Raw genomic sequence first — 6000 nt, forward strand, 5'->3', positions numbered from 1 at the left:
TGAGCCAGTCGCCAAGTGAGTTTTGATGCCGCAAAGTGGTCGTAAGTGTGAAAAACGGTCGTAACTCATTTTCCCCAGTGCCGTAACTTGGACTGGTCGCTAAATGAATGGCTGTAAGTCAAAACTCTAGGTGCTTCCATCACTGGAGGCTTTCGAGAAGAGGCTGGAGAAACGTTTATCTGAAATGGTCTAGGGCAGGGGTAGGCAACCTCGGCTCTTTTATGACTCATGGACTTCAACTCCCAGAATTCCTGAGTCAGCTATGCAGGGGTAGGCAACCTCGGCTCTTTTATGACTCATGGACTTCAACTCCCAGAATTCCTGAGTCTGCTATGCAGGGGTAGGCAACCTCGGCTCTTTTATGACTCATGGACTTCAACTCCCAGAATTCCTGAGTCAGCTATGCAGGGGTAGGCAACCTCGGCTCTTTTATGACTCATGGATTTCAACTCCCAGAATTCCTGAGCCAGCTATGCAGGGGTAGGCAACCTCGGCTCTTTTATGACTCATGGACTTCAACTCCCAGAATTCCTGAGTCAGCTATGCAGGGGTAGGCAACCTCGGTTCTTTTATGACTCATGGACTTCAACTCCCAGAATTCCTGAGCCAGCTATGCAGGGGTAGGCAACCTCGGCTCTTTTATGACTCATGGATGTCAACTCCCAGAATTCCTGAGTCAGCTATGCAGGGGTAGGCAACCTCGGCTCTTTTATGACTCATGGACTTCAACTCCCAGAATTCCTGAGTCAGCTATGCAGGGGTAGGCAACCTCGGCTCTTTTATGACTCATGGACTTCAACTCCCAGAATTCCTGAGTCAGCTATGCAGGGGTAGGCAACCTCGGCTCTTTTATGACACATGGACTTCAACTCCCAGAATTCCTGAGTCAGCTATGCTGACTCAGGAATTCTGGGAGTTGAAGTCCATGAGTCATAAAAGAGCCGAGGTTGCCTACCCCTGGTCTAGGGTCTCCTGCTTGAGCAAGGGGCTGGACTAGATGACCTCCAAGGACCCTCCCAACTCTGTTATTTTATGTTCTAGAGCAGTGGTGGCGAACCTTTTAGAGACCGAGTGCCCAAACTACAACCCCAAACCTGCTTATGTATTGTCGTGTGCCTGGTGGGCGTGGCGCATTGGGTGGACATGGCCGCAGTGGTACCGGCAGACTGGGTGGGGCTAAAAAGTTCAATCAATCAATTCCAACTTTGCGAGATCCCCCCACCCCAAGTTGAAATTGATTGATTGAACCTTTTTTTTTTTTTGCACATGGCAACGGAGGAGGCCTAAGGCGAAAAGGTTTTATAAAACGAAGGCCAAGGACTGGGGTGACACGTGCCGTAGGTTCGCCACCACGGTTCTAGAGAGTATCTGTATTTCAATTTTGGCTTGTATTTCCTCTGAAAACTGGCTCTGGAGTCATGGCAGAATCCTGCTCTTTTGTTAAAAGAAACTCAGTTGGGGGGGGAGCAGTTGTTCCTTCCAGCTGCTGTTCTTGCAAGTTAAAAATTCTCGGAAAAGCAGCTTGTTTACCATTGATTGACCTTGCTTCTGCTACCGGTAGGAGAGAGGTCAGCCCTTATCTTGGGCTGTTTGGAGCTGGCTTGTCCCCAAGAAGCACCCCCCCCCTTCCACACAGCCCGGCCCAGATGCCCAGCCTGGTGCCTTCCTGACACCCATGTTCCTTGCACATTGTCTGGGTCACTGTGGTATTAGCCAGAGCAACCCAGATAGGACAACAATCCAATCTATTGCAAGGGGAAGTCACAGCTGCTGGCAATTTTTTTTTTGCTTCCCCCCCTCCTCCCCTGCAAGATATCAGCCCTGATCTAATTTCCTGCCTGAGCAGGGGGATGGACTAGAAGACCTCCAAGGTCCCTTCCAACTGAGTTATTCCTTAGAAAAATTGAAACACCGGGCTGAAGGTTCAGGGGAGTGTTCCCACCGATCCAGACAATGACAAGGAGAGAACAGATAGAGAGGTCCTGAGGGGTGAAGGTAGGAAGAGATAAGTTTGTTTTCCCCCCTTCCCCCCCCCACACATCAGCAGTAACTTCTAGGACGGGGGTCTTCAAGTGTAGAGTTTTTCGTGCTCTGAGCTTTGTGCTTTTCTTGCAGACGTTTCGTTACCAAACTAGGTAAATACCAGTAGCATTGATGATGTTACCCAGTTGGGTCGTGAAATGTCTGCAAGGAAACAACTAAGCTCAGAGCACCATGAACTACTCAGTCTTATTCCTCCTCCTCCTCCTCCTCCTTCTCCTCCTCCTCCTCTCCACAAACCCCACTCCCTTTCAAACACTGATGATGTTACCTAGTCTGGTAATGAAACGTCTGCAAGAAAACCACCCAGCTCAGAGGGCACCAAGGACCCCACATTTGAACCCTGAGCTACAATGATCTCCTGGCCAAGGGTATTATTTAGCCACTTCCATCCTGTTCTTCATCTGGAGACCATCTCACCAGGGTTTCGGGGCTTTGAGCTTGGCTAATCTTACAGCCAGAAAAGAGAAAGGCATTGTTTTAGGCCCGGGAAAGTCTCTAGCGCAGTTGTAGGCAACCTTGGCTCTTTTATGGCTCATGGACTTCAACTCCCAGAATTCCTGAGCCAGCATGGGGGAAGTATGGCCCCTTTGTGGCTTGTGGACTTCAGCTCCCAGAATTCCTGAGCCAGCATGGGGGAACTGTGGCCCCTTTATGACTCATGGACTTCAACTCCCAGAATTCCTCAGCCAGCATGTGGGAACTATGGCCCCTTCATGACTCATGGACTCCCAGAATTCCTGAGCCAGCATGGGGGAACTGTGGCCCCTTCATGGCTTGTGAACTTTAATTCCCAGAATTCCTGAGCCAGCATGGGGGAACTATGGCCCCTTCGTGACTGGTGGACTTCAACTCCCAGAATTCCCGAGCCAGCATGGGGGAACTAAGGCCCCTTCATGACTGGCGGACCTCAACTCCCAGAATTCCTGAGCCAGCCTGGCTCAGCTTGGAAACCTCTCCCTTTCCCCTCAGCATGGCTGGCTCAGGAATTCTGGGAGTTGAAGTCCACGAGTCGCAAAAGAGCCGAGGTTGCCTACCCCTGGTCTAGTGAAAGTACAACAGGCATTTCCCCCCCCCCCGCCCTCCCCCCCAACAGCCACGCATAGCTTCCCTTTTCTTGGAAAGCCAAACAGCTGAGTTGACATTTCCTTGTCTCCGGGCAGCCCTGCGGTCCATCGCCTCTTTCCCAGACTGTGCAGGATTCGGAGGTCAAGTCAACCTAGATTTCCAGCGGAAGCTGATGCTTTCCGCTTCCAGCGCGTCGGCCTCCCAATTTTTTAGTCCGTGAAAAAGAAAAACACAAGGAGGGGCCAAGGCACCGAGCAGATGAGAGAACCAGGCAGTTCTCGACTTACGACCGTTCGTTTAGTGACGCCGCCCCCTCCCCCAATTCGTGACCATTTTTCACATGACTGTCGAAGCCTCCCTGATCAAAATTCCAACGCTTGGCAACTGGCGTGTACCTAGGACTGTTGCAACATCCCGGGGTCACGTGATTCCCCCTCCCCTTTGGTGACCTGATCGGCAAAGGCGATGGGGAAGCTGGATTCACTTAACAACGGTGTTACTCACTTAGTGACTGTGGCAAAAGTGGTCGTCACATGTGGCAAAAGTCACTTAACAAACGTCTTGGAGGGCGGGAAAAATGTTAGGCTTAATTGTGGTGAGTAAGTCTTACATTTTTTGCAGTTACACTCACCTTCCACTCCCAGTTACAATGGGTGGGTGTCCACAATGGATGGTACCGCTAGTGGCCAGCAGGTGGTGCTGTTGAGAAAGGCATTCACACACACACACAAACACACAGAGAGGTTGAGAAAGGATTCCATTTTCTGCATCCTAGCAACAGCTTAATTCGATGTTTCTCATCCTCAGCAACTAAGAGATGCAGATTTCAGTTCTCAGAATTCCTCAGTCAGCCTGTTGGGAGTTGAAGTCCACCCCCTCTTAAGGCATGCTGGCTGGGGAATCCTGGGAATTGAAGTCGACAACTCTTAAAAGCAGGGGTGTGAAACTGCCGGCCCGCGGGCCAGACGTGTCACCTGGAAGCCGCGCCCAGCCCACTGCCGGCAATGGCAAAACTGTCCCAATACATTGTGCGACGTCACGTGACATTGTGAGTTTGACCTGTCTGTCTTAAAGCATGCCAGCTAGGGAATTCTGGGAGTTGAAGTCCATCCGCCTTAAAGCCTACTGGCTAGGGAATCCTGGGAGTTGAAGTCCACCCCTCTCAAAGCAGGAGGGCTAGGGAATTCTGGGAGTTTTAACACCTGTTAATGTGTCCAAGCTTGAGAAACACTGCCTTCGGCGTTCCCAAAGGTGTTTTCCCAAAAGGCAACTGGACTTCCTTGGTTTTTGGATGAGAAGTGAAACATTTTCAAGGAAAAACCCCCACAAAAGTCCAGTTGCCTTTTGGAAAAACACCTTTGCTACAACCATGACTTGGATGATGGAGAATCTCCATAGACACTGTCTTAGGCTAAACCAGGGGTAGGCAACCTTGGCTCTTTTATGACTCGTGGACTTCAACTCCCAGAATTCCTAAGCCAGCATGGGGGAAACTATGGCCCCCTCATGATGCTGCGACCGTTGTACATATGAGCCAGTTGCCAAGCAGATCAATTTTGATCAGGGGATGCTGTAGGTCAGCGGTAGGTAACCTCGGCTCTTTTATGACTTGTGGACTTCAACTCCCAGAATTCCTGAACCAACATAGGGAAACTACAGCCCCCTCAGGACTTGTGGACTTCAACTGCCAGAATTCCTAAGCCAGCATGGGGGAACTGTGGCCCCTTCATGACTCATGGACTTCAACTCCCAGAATTCCTGAGCCAGCATGGGGGAACTATGGCCCCTTCATGACTCATGGACTTCAACTCCCAGAATTCCTGAACCAGCATGGGGGAACTATGGCCCCTTCATGACTCGTGTACTTCAACTCCCAGAATTCCTGAAACAGCATGGGGGAACTATGGCCCCTTCATGACTCGTGGACTTCAACTCCCAGAATTCCTGAGCCAGCATGGGGGAACTATGGCCCCTTCATGACTCATGGACCTCAACTCCCAGAATCCCTGAGCCAGCATGGGGGAACTATGGCCCCTTCATGACTTGTGGACTTCAACTCCCAGAATTCCTGAGCCAGCCTGGCTCAGCTTGGAAACCTCTCCCTTTCCCCTCAGTGTGGCTGGCTCAGGAATTCTGGGAGTTGAAGTCCAGGAGTCATAAAAGAGCCAAGGTGGCCTACCCTTGGGCTAATCCAAGTCTCCTAAATTGGGCCAGTGGAATGTGGAAAAGGGGAAAGCAGATTTGCTGATGCACCCTTGGAAAGCGGCCCGTTTATGCTGGCTTGAAATGTTGCAACCCGCCGGCCTCACCCTGGCTCCCTCCACGCAAACAACACATGATCTGCACACACAACACGTTTAACCAGAGAAGGGAAAAAGCCAAGATCCACATCTTTACAACATCTTTACAACTGGTTTGAGTTCCCCTTCAGGATCTGGGGTGGCTGAGCCTGTTGGGGCAAATCTTTTTTGCCTCAGTCTATTATGCCAGTCCAGAAAATGGAGCGAAAGTGATTCACTGGGTTACGGAGTAGTCCGCTACACGTCAATACACACGTGTGCAAAATTTTTATTTCTTCCTTTGAGCTCCTAGTGCAGGATAAATTTGGTTTGCAAACGTTGATTTGAGTCCATTTTTCTTCTCTTCGTCGTCTTCTGCTCAAGGGCTGAAAGCAGCCAGGTGGGAATTCCAAGTGGTCTCCTTTCCAAGCTTAAGACACAGCTGGTCCTTGAATTATGAGTCTCAAATTTCTGTCGCTAAGTGAGAGATTTTGAAGCGAATTTTGCCTCATTTAAGGACCTTTCTTGCCAGAGTTGTTAAGTGAATCGCTGCAGTTGTTCAGCGAGTAGCACGGTTGTTAAGTGAATCTGGCTTCCCCCATGGACTTGGCTT

Source organism: Vipera ursinii (genome assembly GCF_947247035.1).
Source record: "Vipera ursinii genome assembly, chromosome: 3".
NCBI lineage: Eukaryota > Metazoa > Chordata > Lepidosauria > Squamata > Viperidae > Vipera > Vipera ursinii.